The sequence below is a fragment of the Cyprinus carpio genome, chromosome B23 (assembly GCF_018340385.1).
Source record: "Cyprinus carpio isolate SPL01 chromosome B23, ASM1834038v1, whole genome shotgun sequence".
Lineage (NCBI taxonomy): Eukaryota > Metazoa > Chordata > Actinopteri > Cypriniformes > Cyprinidae > Cyprinus > Cyprinus carpio.
Genome location: NC_056619.1, coordinates 23,427,404 through 23,441,609, shown reverse-complemented (window position 1 = coordinate 23,441,609; position 14,206 = coordinate 23,427,404).

Here is a 14,206-nt window from a genome sequence, read left to right as displayed (position 1 = left end):
ACTGTTGGTGATTTTAACTTCATAATTTGCCATTTTTAAAATAGCATACTGTGATACTAGTCTTACTATTACTGCAGCATATATACTATGTGTGCAGAGAGTTTATTTAAGCCTAAATGGAAAGAAAAACTGAGCACAGCACACACTGCAAGGCATATTGTATCCCACAATGCTATACACTTGACCGTCTATTTCCAATGAGAAAGTTAAAACAAAACCATCATCCAAGATTTTTGTATTTGTCTTCATATGATTTGATGGGAATAACAAAACTGCAAAACAACTCTTTTGAAATTAAATATATTATATTAATTATATTTTGTTGGTAATTGTTTGATTTAACTTTCTGATTTAACATTCAATGCAACATGCAATGCAATAAATTGATTTACATACTTGTGCTGCTTTACAATATTTTTTGAAAAATACAGCACTCAAGATGATTTTTTAATGTTTTTGAAAGTCTCTTATACTAACCAGGGCTGAATTCATTTAATCAAAAATACAGTAAAACAATATTATTACTATTTAAAATAATGTTTTTTTTGTTTGAATACATTTTTAAAATGTAATTTATTCATATGATGCAAAGCTGAATTTTCAGCATCATTAGTCCAGTCCTATAGAAATCATTCTTATATGCTGATTTGCTGCTCCAGAAACATTTATTATTATTATCAGTGATGAAACAGTTGCTGCTTCTTTTTTTGTGGAAACTGTGAGAAATTTTTTTTTTTTTTTTTTGATAGATATAAGGTTCAAAAGAACAACATTAATTTGAAATAGCTTAAAAAAAACTCTGTAACTTCCAGCTGTTTATCTTTGTCATATTCCTTTTCCTCATTATATGAACACATAATCACATTTTTGACCTTGTGCACCCATTCTGGATAATTAAATAACCAGCACCTGCAGCCACACATCGCAGTGATGAATACATTTAGGAAAATAACATGAACCTATGGAATGTGTACATTTAATTGCTAGCTTCTTCTTTCACCTGCAGCCACACATATGGGTGATGAATACATTTAGGAAAATAACATGAACTTTTTGTTGTTTTTTTGTTTTTGGTGATTGGATTGAAGCTGATAGACATTTTGACACTTGTTGATATAATTCACAAAGAGTTTCCTATGTGACTATCTATCTATCTATCTATCTATCTATCTATCTATCTATCTATCTATCTATCTATCTATCTATCTATCTATTTATATATATTTTTATGTGTGTATCTATATCTATCTATCTATCTATCTATCTATCTGTGCATCTGTCCATCTATATTTATTGATATAATGTACAGTATCTGTCCATCCATCATCCATCTATATATCTGTCCATCTATCCATCAATCCATTCATCCATCCATTCATCTATATTTTATAAATGTATCCATCCATCCATGACTATCTGTCCATCTATACTTATTTATATATCTGTCCATCCATCATCCATCTATATTTATCTGTCAATTTATCCATCCATCCATTTAGATTGGAGTTCTTTATCTGGCATATTGGTGATTTGCCTCAGAGGAAAGGTACACTGTAAGGCCAGATGAACATCAGTTTAAGCCTCTCTGTGAAGTTTATTTTTGACATTTCACATAATCGTTAAATAAATCAGTCTTTGGGAAACAAGGAAGTTCTCCTCTAAGAAGCGAGGTGAAGATATCTGACATATCTCATCCGTTTTAGGGTGATCTCCATCGCTGTTTCCTGCCCAGCTGCTCCAGATCTTCCCCTCCTTCAAAGAACCTACACATCTGCAGCATTAAGGAGAAAGACTCCAGCTCTACAAACAGGCTCAGAAAAATAGTTACTGAGCAGCTGCGGCAGGAGACGTCTGTTCTGGTTATGGAGGCTAATATATCACTGCCGACGATGCAAACGGACAGAGTTATAGATCCATGCACACACATTCAATCATGAAAGGAAGTACCAAAAGGAGGATAATGCAGGTATTCAGACACTTGATTTAAAAATCATTCATGTCTCAAAAAAGTAAAGTTTGTTTGGAGAAAGGTTTGTGCTGCATTATTTGCAGATTTGTTGTGCAAAATTCACATTTTAAGAAGTGGCGCACCTTCAGTTTTTAGCCATATGTATCCATCTACAGTATCTATCATCTATCCGTCCATCTATCTATCTATCATTGATCTATCTATCATCCATCTATTATCTATCCACTGATCCATCCAACTATCCATCCATCCACCTATCTTTCCAATCACTTTCCTTCCATATCTATATATTTATCAATCTACAGTATCTGTCCATTTATCTATCATTTATATATCTTTCCATCTGTCCCTCCATGATCTATCCACTGATTCATCTACCTATCAATCCATCCATCCATCCATCCATCCATCCATCCATCCATCCTTCTATCCTTCTGTAAGCATCTATCTATCTATCTATCTATCTATCTATCTATCTATCTATCTATCTATCTATCTATCTATCTATCTATCTATCTATCTATCTATCTATCTATCTATCTATCTATCTATCTATCTATCTATCTATCTAACTATCTATCATAGTATCATACTATCTATCATTCTGTCTATAGATCCATCTAGCCTTCCATCTATCCGTCCATCCTAAAAATAACAGTTTATTTTTTTTATTATTTAATTTATTATTAATTTCGATTAATTTGTTTGCATTCAGTTTGCAACTAAGCAATTACAGTTTTTCTCAGTCGCTTTGGTACATTTCCCGAAACATCCTTGACATTTGCAAAACAGTAAGTGCATTTCTCAAAACAACTCGTACAAATAGCAAAACACCATGGATTACCTGGAAAAAGCCAGTCTCTTACTCAAAATCCTTAGTTCATCTCTCAAAAATAAATATCTGTGTCAATGAACATGTCAGTGCCACTCAGAATGACAAGTCCTTGTGTCACTGTGTACAGATAAGACAGTCAAATTGCTTAGTCATGTTGTCAATATAACAGTGTACTCTGGAGGGATGTTCTGATGTAAACTATGGCAACATTTTGGATGACAGTTACTGTATTGAACATTATGCCATATGCTTATGTATGCCATATATCCATTTCAAAAGTACAAATTTACACATTACTGTATGTGGGATATTGATTGAAAGAGACTGGATAGAATTCCTAGTTACACTTTTACTAGTGGTCTGACCAAAAAAACCCCAAACAAACAAAAAAAAACCTTTACAATGTCATTGTGATATAGAGAAGGAAAAAAGAAATATGGGCACAAAGATGAAAATAAAAAGATAAGTCCACTGTGTAACTCTTGTGCCTGTCTATACAGTGTATGCTTTTCAACTGAAGAGTCATGAGATGAACCTTTGAGCTATTTCAGAGAAATGGTTTATCATTGGCTTATCTACATTCTCTTCATTAGTCAAGATTCACTTGCACAATTCATGCCAAATTTACAAAAAGTCTAATAATAATGTGTAAAAAAAAAATGTGCTTGGCAGTTTATGACAACTAGATGAACCTTTTTGCATTCAGTGACTTATACGATGAACTAACGACTAGATGTTTTGAGGGGTAAGACTACTGCACAGAAATCTATATAATACATTTTGAGCAACATGACATTAGCAACTGATAATGTAGGAAACTGCAGATAAATGTGCATAATCAACTGCATGAATGTACAAAAGCAAATCGCAACTTTTTCAAAAGAATGAGAAACTGGTTTTATGATGTGTATAAATGACTAGATGATGTGGAGGTTGTACAAGTAGTTTTGAGAATTTCATTTCTGATTTAAGAAATGCACCAAAGTGACTGAGAAAAACTGTAAGCGGCAGCCACTGTATTTGGGTGCATGCATTCTTGCACATCTTCTCAGGTGTTTTCTAGAGATTCATCAAGCATGCTTCTTTAATAACCCTTGAGCTGACATATTACTCTGATTCCTCTGCAGGCTCCCATAATGACATTCTCAGACAGGAATATGGCTATGTGCGGAGGAGCTGTGACTTTTGCCAGATTTGCGCTCGGCTCGTCCCGTTTATCAGCAGATTTATAGATGGTGTAGAAAAGCCCCCTCATTCCTACGCAGAAGTCTGGCCAATCACCATAATACTTTCATCTCACATTACTCCGCCATCGAGTCTACTGCCACAGATGCCCACCTCCTGCGTAGGCAAGTACACGCATCCGTGTTATTATTCAGCAGAAGGAAAATGCCAGTCAGTGTGGGCACTGAATATTACTTTCGGCATGCACTAACAACTAGCTTCCCAAATGGCATCTCTCGCTTCCTTTCGAGGCCTGTGTTTACATTGCCGGTCAGCATTAATGTTTTGTTGAAAACATCTGCTTGTTTGGCTGTCTCGGAGTGCTTTCTAATGCTTCATTTACAGCAAAATTTGTTTTGCAAACCAAGATGTGAGTTCAGCGATTTGATTTATAATATTTACATAACTATCATGAAAGTCCTTTTTCATTTTGGACGGGATGTTTGAATGACAGCAAACATTTTTGGAGCTTTAAACTGTAGATTGCATTATCGCTGCTGGCTCGAGCATTTATGATTTTGTGAAACCCTACTCCCCCTCCTTTTTTCCAAACTCTCTTACTATCGCACACAGACAAACAGCGATATCCTCGTCTGGAATATTCTTCATTGGTCTGATGAGAATCCAACCGACAAGATCCGTAAAGAGTCAGAGGTCATTGTCACACGCAGAGAAAAATCCAAACAACTGCTCTGTTAGAAAGAGAGGGAACCAGAGTTCATATGCTTAGTGTCCACAACAACGCCAGCATCTGGAGTTTTCATGGTTTACATCACAGACAGATCGTTTTTCTGAAAACATGACTTTTTAAATGTTTTTCCATATATGGATATGTACAACACAGAACAGTCAAGTAAATATGTCGTAATACAGGAAGTTATGTCACAGTTTGGCCAGAAACACACTCCAAATGGACAATTAATAAAATGTGGCTATCAAATATCCTTCAAATATCATCAAAACAAATATATTGTATTTAAGGTGTAGCCAAATGTAAGGTCTAACCAAGCGGTCAGGATTCACTTAACCCTGGTGGGTGGAATGGATGCAATAACTGCAGCATCCGGCTGCAGAAAGCATCTTGCTTCATTAATAACTCCTAAAACTCACAAATCCTTATGCATTTATTTACTTCTGGTTCATTATCAATTGTCAAGTCAATGAGCTTTTTGAATGGGTTTTTGATTAAATGTCTGAAAAAACATCTGTGTTTATCCCAAGCTAAAGATATTTTCACATTTTATTCTACAGAAAAAAAACCAAAACAACAATAATAATAATAATAATAATAATAATAATAAATAAATATATATATATATAAAATATGCTAATGATTTTTATTTATTTATTAAGTTCATTGTAAAATCGTTAAGCTTTTATATGTCTTAAAAAGGCAATTGCTAACGAAACACTTTTTGAGGTTGTCTGTGAAATTAAATTTCATCAGACCGAGCATGAAAACTCATCTACTCACTAGTCGCTTTCAAAGTTACATTTTTTATAACCACACTCTTGCAAACTATTCTAATGCAAATTTTCCAATTTGTAGATTTTAAATGAAGATTGAAAGAGTTGGAAGATGGCATGTCAGTAGCCTATGTTTAGGTCTTTTGTATTTTTGCTTTTAGTGATTGCATTTTTGGCTTCAAAATTCATACAATGTTTGTTCATTTGTGAAGATTATCATTAACCATAGGAATCAGAAACATTATTTTTTTGTTGTTTTTTTCCTGCAGTAATCCAAAAACCATTGAAAAGGAACCATGTGTTCTGACAGAATATTATGTATATATATATATATATATATATATATAATATATATATATATATTATATATATATATATATATATATATATATATATAGTCCACAGGGCCAAAAGCACTCATAAATGAAGGAACTATAGGGCCTTTGGCACCGCGGGAACCTTTTCATCATACCAGAACTAATTGTGGAACTACCCACTTTTTGGCGTTTTCACACCGCTGGAATTGGGTATGATTTTATCACCGGACTGCCTTTTTCGAGAACCAGATTAGGTCCTACTCTGGAGCAGGGTCTAGACAGCACAACTGGTACTACCCGTGACGTAAGTAGACATTGATTGGCCAGATGCGTTCTTCTTTGTTTCCGTTGTTGAACGCTGCGCACAAATGATGTCACTGTCGACCGGCTTACGTCACTTCCTAGTACACACTGTCAGTGCGAATGCAACCCTTTAAATGGTACTGGGAAATAGTTTGTGCAAAATCGTGCCAGTACTTTAGTACTGTACATTTAGTTCTGGAACTAATGCGGTGCGAAAGGCCCTTATATGTATCATTAAGAGCCAGAATCCATTGTGTTACAAACCTTATGACATCTGGACCAAATCCAGAGAATATTCAAGGCTTTCGAGAAATGGAAGCGTCAGCGCAAGTTCTACTAGGAAGACTTAATGCCACGTCACGTATCACAATTAGATCTAGCTAATCGGCACTCAACACGAAGAATATAAACGCCCTCTATTCACCCTTCATTGTGTTTGCAGATACTGCCGCGACGTTTCTTGCTCAAAATGTCGCGTGACTTTTTGCCCGACTTTCCCTGGGTTACTTGCATATAGTTAAGTTTGTCTCCTGCAAACTATTGCGAGTTTGGCATTCCTCTCAAGATGCACACTAGGTCGTTGGCATTGCTCTGGTGTCGCAGGAATGTTTGCGGTCGATTGCAGGCTTCGGAGTTTTCTCGGCAGAGGATGTGAAACATTGGCGAGTTCACTTTCAGTCGGTCACTCTCAACGCCACGTCGGTGACCGACGAAAATGGGATATCGCTTCGATAGACCAATCTACTTCTAGTGTAAACTAAACGAGCCAATGCACATTGGCATGCAATTATTGCATCCAGCTGCCGCTGATCACAGCGTGAGTATAATAAGGCAGCAGGTGCAATGCATACCAGCTTTTCGCTTCAGAGCCGAGTGTTAGTATCGTTCTGCTCAACTGTGTCTGCTGTGAACTACGAGTTCAGCACGCTCTCGGAAGCTTCATGTGTTGGCGAGACGGCGCTTCAGCGGTGGTCGTTCCAGCGTCGAGTGGATTGCACACTTCAGGCTGCACTACCCCCTGTCGTGTTGCAAGCGGCCAATTCCCCTGTGCGCCTCAGCACTAAGCACTCAGCACTCAGTCCCGCTGCCGCGATTTGGGGCTCGTTCTGGCGGCCGACAGACGAAAACCATTTCCAGCAGTAGCACAGGCGGTTTGAGGATTATAGTGGTGGCAAACCCCGCAGGGAACCAACCCTCTGGGGACCAACACTCCTCTTGCATCTCCGATCCAGAGGGTTACCCCACGGAACGTGCTGGGCCCTCTTCAAAGAGCGTACCAGTGGTATCCAGTGGGCCTCCCCCTGACCAGATGTCGATCTCAGCATCGGAGGGAGAGCTGTCAGATGAAGATTCAGCTGTGCTGCTGCCCTCTGGGACGGTGGCGGAGCATGAATTGGATCCGGAGATGACAGCTATGCTTTCCCGGGCCGCCGAGAGGGTAGGGCTCGAGTGGAAATCTCCACCGCGTCCCAACCCTCGAGGCAGGATGATTGGTTTCTCAAGGTGGCGCGCGCTGGTTTTCAGCTCCCCACCCTGGTGCCTTTCTTCCCGGAAGTGCATGACGAGCTCACCAGGTCGTGGATGGCACCTTTTACTGCCAGAAACTGGCTGGTGGGCTCCTCCTCCCTCACCACCCTTGATGGCAGTGCAGCGAAGGGGTATTCGGTGATTCCCCCAGCGGGCGGTAGCGATGCAAGTGTGTCCTAAGTCTGCCTCCTGCTGGCGGGAAGACCCGGTGCTTCCTTCCCGGGCCTATAGGCATTCGTCTGGTCTAACCGGCGGTGCCTATATGGCTTGCGGGGAAGCTGCTTCTGCCTTACACGCTGTGGCGTTACTGCAGGTGCACCAGGCCATGGCACTGAAGGACCTGCACGAGGGTGGTTACGATCCAGAAGTTCTTAAACTCAGAACCGCCACTGGCCTTGCGCTCTGAGCAACAAAGGTCACCGTGCATTCTCTGGGTCGTGCGATGTCCACGCTTGTGGTCCAGGAGCGCCATCTCTGGCTGAGTCTGGTTGAAATGTGGGACGCCGACAAAGATCAGTTCCTTAATGCCTGTGTCCCAGACCGGCCTCTTCGGTGACGTGGTCGAGAACCTGGCCCAGCAGTTCTTGGCTGCACGGGAGCAGACTGAGGCGGTCAAACCTTCTGCCCCGCGGGCAGCTGCTGCCTCCACCCGTCCGCCGGTTGCAACGCCCCAGCCTGCTCGTCGCCGAGGGCGGCCCCCTGCGTCCACCCGCTCCTGCGCCGCATCCGCAGCAGCCTCCAGCAAGTGGCGCCGTAGAGCTGGGCATAGGCAGGGCGCCCCACCCGTCCTGGCCCCCGTCAAACCTGCCGGTGAGCGGAAGAGCAAGAGGCCCCGGGACGGGTGGCCCAGAGAGAGGTAGCCGCTTTCTGGGGGATGGTGAAAGCACCTCTCCCTCCCCTGGAGGAGGGCCAGGGGAGAATCTGGAAATCTCGACGAGAGAGCGTTTTTTCTCTGTCTCTGGGTCCCAGGAGGGCACGGAGAGTTGCGGACGGCCAAACACCGGACCTCACTCATCCTCCTCCTTCGCCAGATGGCAGCAGCGGGCGGGTTTGAGAGCGTCAACAAAGGCCCTACTCACGCACCCTCTGCCAACCCGTGGAACCAGGTGAGCCCTGCACCCCACACTCGCACCACACTCAGGCCTGCTCACAAGCCGCCCGAGATGGGTCCCTGTGTTCCACCTCGCTGCCCCCACTGCGGACCATGGCTGTGGTTCCGCTGGTGCGATTCGGTTTTAAGCGCCTGGTCAGCGCTACCCGCCCGTCTCGTTGGCCCTGCCCCAAGTTCTAGCGATTCAGTTCGCCCGGCGTCCCCCTCAGCGGTATCCGCTTCACTACAGTGAAAGCGTCCGATGCCCCCTGTTCTGCGGGAAGAGATCGCAGTCCTACTGGCGAAGGACGCGATAGAGCCAGGTCCCTCCAGCCGATATGAGGACGGGGTTTTACAGCCCCTACTTCATTGTACCCAAGAAAGGCGGTGGGTTACGACCGATCTTGGATCTGCGAGTTTTGAACCGGGCCCTTCATCGGCTACCGTTCAAGATGTTGACGCAGAAACGCATCTTCGGGTGCGTCTGTCCCCGAGATTGGTTTGCAGCGATCGACCTGAAGGACGCGTACTTTCATGTGTTGATCCTTCTGCACCACAGACATTTTCTGCGGTTTGCGTTCGAAGGAAGGGCATATATGTATTAGGTTATGATTTTAGGTATTTACTTTTCTCCCCGTGTCTTCACGAAAGTCACAGAGGCGGCTCTTGTTCCCCTCAGAGAGCAGGGTGTTCGTATTCTCAACTGTCTAGATGATCGGCTGATACTAGCACAATCTCGGGATCAGTTGTGCGAGCACAGGGACCTGGTGCTCCGGCACCTCAGCCTGTTGGGCCTTCGGGTCAACTGGGAAAAGAGCAAACTCTTGCCAACGCAGAGGATCTCTTTTTTCTCGGTATGGAGTTGGATTCGGGTCGAATAGACAGCGTGCCTCAAAGAGGAACGTGCACGGTCAGTGCTAGCCTGCTTGAATACATTCAAGGGCAGGACAGTGGTCCCACTGAAACTCTTTCAGAGGCTCCTGGGGTATATGGCGGCCACAGCGGCACTTAAACCACTCGGCCTGTTACATATGAGACTGCTTCAGCACTGGCTTTATGGCAGAGTCCCAAGTTGGGCGTGGAAGCGCTTCCAAGTTACACCAGCCTGTCCCCAAACCCTCACCCTGTGGTCAGATCTTGCATTCCTCCGGGCTGGGGTGCCCCTAGAGCAGATCTCCAGGCATGCTGTGGTTTACACGGATGCCTCCACCACCGGCTGGGGGGCCACGTACAACGGGCATGCAGTCCTAGGGGTTTGGACGGGCCCGCAGCTGCAGTGGCACATCAATTGCCTTGAGTTGTTAGCAGTGCACCTTGCCTTGAACCATCTCAAAGGGCACTTACCAGGCAAGCATGTGCTGGTCTGATCAGACAACACGGCGACCATTGCGTACATCAACCAACAAGGTGGTCTGCGCTCCTGTCGCATGTCACAACTCGCCCGCCACCTCCTCCTTTGGAGTTGGAAGGTTCTGAGGTCACTTCATGCTGTTCACATTCCAGGCCTGCTCAACCGTACAGCCGATGAGCTGTCTCGAGCAATGCTCCCGGGAGAATGGCGACTCCATCCCCTGACGGTCCAGCTGATTTGGAGACGGTTCGGAGCCGCTCAGGTAGACCTGTTTGCTTCTCCAGAGACCGCTCACTGCCAGTTGTTCTACTCCCTGACCGAGGGAACTCTCGGCACACGACCACTGGCACACAGCTGGCCGCGGTGCCTACGCAAGTATGCGTTTCCCCCAGTGAGCCTTCTTGCACAGACACTGTGCAAAGTCCGGGAGGACGAGGAGCAAGTCTTGCTAGTGGCGCCATATTGGCCCACGCAGACCTGGTTCCCGAACTAGTGCTCCTCGTGACAGCCCCTCCTTGGCCGATTCCTCTGAGGAAGGATCTACTGACTCAGAGACGGGGCACCATTTGGCACCCGCGTCCAGACCTTTGGAAACTCCATGTCTGGTCCCTGGATGGGACGCGGAGGTTCTAGATGACCTGCCCCAGGAGGTAGTGAACACCATCACTTCGGCAAGAGCACCGTCTACGAGACACGCTTACGCCTTGAAGTGGAACCTGTTCGTCGAGTGGTGTTCTTCTCGCCGAGAAGACCCCCGAAGATGCCCCGATTGCGGTTGTGCTTTCCTTTCTGCAGCAAGGGCTGGAGCGAAGGCTGTCTCCCTCCACCCTCAAAGTCCAGGTTGCAGCTATTGCTGCGTACCATGACCCCATGAATGGGAAGTTTTAAGGTAAGCATGACCTCGTCATCAGGTTCTTTAGAGGGGCCAGGAGGTTAAATCCTTCCCAGCCCCCCTCCATACCCTCTTGGGACCTGACTTGGGTGCGGAAATCACTACAGCAGGGCCCATTCGAGCCTTTGCATTCAGTCGAGTCAAAGTTTCTTTCATTGAAAACTCTGCTCCTGCTTGCACTGGCCTCCATCAAGAGGGTAGGGGACCTGAAAGCATTTTTGGTCGACGATTCGTGCCTAGAGTTTGGGCCGGCGGACTCCCAGGTAATCCTGAGGCCCCGGCCCGGCTACGTGCCCAAGGTTCCCACTACACCCTTCAAAGACCAAGTGGTGAACCTGCAAGCGCTGCCCTGGACGAGGAGGCAGACCCAGCCCTAGCTTTGCTCTGTCCCTTCCGAGCATTGAGATGCTACGTAGACCGGACACAACGCTTTAGGACCTCAGACCAGCTCTTTGTCTGTTACGGAGGCCGGCAGAAGGGGAATGCCGTCTCTAAGCAGAGGATGGCCCACTGGATTGTGGATGCCATTGCCCTGGCTTATCAGGCACAGGGTGTGCCCTGCCCGTTCAGGTTGCGAGCTCACTCAATTAGAAGTGTTGCATCCTCCTGGGCGCTGGCTCGTGGTGCCTCGCTGACAGATATTTGTAGAGCTGTGGGCTGGGCGACCCCTAACACGTTTGCTGGGTTCTATAGCCTTCGTGTAGAGCCGGTATCCTCTTGTGTTCTCACCTCAAACGGGTAGTGGCACCGAGAGGCCCCGGTTAGTGTCGGCTTGCTAAAACTGCTCCAGAGTGTCTGTACTGTAGACCCTGTTGAGATCCTCCATCACCCTAGGCAGCTGGACGCGGCGGAACGTCCGGCGTCAGGCCTTCATGATGAATCTGTGAGAACCATGGAAGGCTGGGTTCCATATTGAGACCTAAGCGGTACTCGTATGCATATAGTCCACGGTATAGCCTTAGAGCCCGTGTTTCCCCAGCAGACTTCTGCCTTTCCAGGAGGGTTTGAATCACCTCAAATTTCTCCATATACACCTAAACGGTTGCTATATGTGTATTTGCTCCCGAGACCTCCTTCGGGAAGGATGGAGCCTCCGCAGCGTCCCTGTTCCAAGTGGAATGGGTACGTTTTCCCAGTGTTATCCAATTTCACCCAGTGAGGTAGTGCTTTGACAGTGGTGAGTGGAACTACTTGTTCCAAGCCCCAGCCTACACCAAATAGGGGTGCAGGTGGCTATCTCAGGGCACTGGAAGGGGCAGCACCCATGGTGCTTTGGTAGGGATCCCATTTTCGTCGGTCACCGACGTGACGTCGAGAGTGACCGACTGAAATGGAACGTCTCGGTTACGTATGGTAACCCTCGTTTCCTGAAGGAGGGAACGGAGACCTCACGTCCCGAAGCCATGGTTGCTGTCCTACCACTGAGCCGCCGGGTCACCGGCTTGTCTCCTCAGCGAAAACCTAGTATGCATTGCACCTGCTGCCTTATTATACTCATGCTGTGATCAGTGGCAGCTGGATGCAATAATTGCATGCCAATGTGCATTGGCTCGTTTAGTTTACACTCGAAGTAGATTGGTCTATCGAAGCGATATCCCATTTTTGTCGGTCACCGACGTGGCGTCTCTGTTCCCTCCTTCAGGGAACGTGGGTTACCATACGTAACCGAGACGTTACGAGTGCTTTCCAGGGTTGCCAGGTTTTCTCAAAACCGCCAATTGCTACTCAAAACTAGTCCAATCGCGTTTCGAGAGAGGTTCCACGGTAAAATTCACATTCCGGGCGCTAAATGTCACATTATTGGGGTTGCTTCAACCCGCGGACATGAAAAGCAACCTGCAGCAACAGTATAAGGATAGCCCAATTCTGCGGACTTGGCAATGCCGGTGCTTTCCGAACTGTCGCGTCGGGGCTGCTTGGGTCTCAATCAACAAAATATTTCATCTGTACGCTCACGTGAACCTGCACGCACGAAGTCTCTCCGGGCCTGCAGTTGGAAACAAGGCTGCCGGTCTCCTTCGGCATCTCGTCTTCAACGCTTCATCAGCCTACACCATTATATATATATATTTTTTTTCTTTATGCACTTGTGGCACTTGGTGGAGAAAAAAAAGAAACAAACAAAAAAAAAAATACTTATTCTCTGCAGGGTTATTTACTCAAACATTTAAGATAAAGCACTTGGTGTAGCATGATTTTTCGTTTATCTAGCAGACTAGCACTGCATAATTAAGATGTTGATCAAACTAATACATTTAATGTTTGGAACAACTCTTTTGTAATGAGGCATTTTGAGGCTCGTTATTTAAGGCTTACAATCTCTATACTGATACTGATAAAGATTGTTGCTCGTATTATTCCTTTCTGTAAAATATGCTATGTCCAGCACACTATAAGGTATTTGTTGTCTTAATCATATGCTTTTGTCTTTGTTTATTCAGTCATTGTTTCATTTGTGTCTATCTACAACAATTCCTGAATGCTTTGTACAGGAATGGGGTAAGTATTACGACTTAAGTCTCTCCTGTTGTGTAGACAATTCTGCAAATAGGTCCTTGCTGTCTATTTCTGCACTAGCATCCTCTGAATAAGAGCATGAATGCAAACGGACACTAAAGTTTTCCCAATACACAATATATTGACTAACTAATCATTTCATCATACTTTCATCTAATCTGTTATTCTTTTACTATTCTCAGGACATATTTAAGGCAATTAGCTCTAGCTTAGCTATTTGGCATTAGTTTGCTCTATTAAATAATTAGCTGGCGCTCTTTCTGTGTGGTGAGCACTGAAGTATTCTATTTTGAAACTTGCACTTGTCAAGGCCTTTCTGTAGTCTGATGTTTTTATGTACTTCCTATCTATAGATGACTTCCTCTCTGGATTTCCTCCTGAACTTCGTCAATGTTTGGACTTGGAGGTTATAATTACTACCATTCTGTTAATTTAGTTTGTGCCCAGTGATTTTAATGTCCTGGACAGTGTATGCTCACTCATAACATCTGCTTTAAAGTTCTGCAAAAATCTTTGTGTAAGGACTTTCTTTATGCTTTTATAGGATTCAATAGCTATTGAAGTTTAATTGGCTAGTAAAGCATCGTTGTTAAATGTAAAGCATTCTTACCCTTCTGCAAGGGTGATGTATCAAGATTTATTTTTCTATCTTTGTCCTAGTTCCATACATTACTAATATTTCTTTAACTTGTATTTCATGCGATCTTGTTTCTT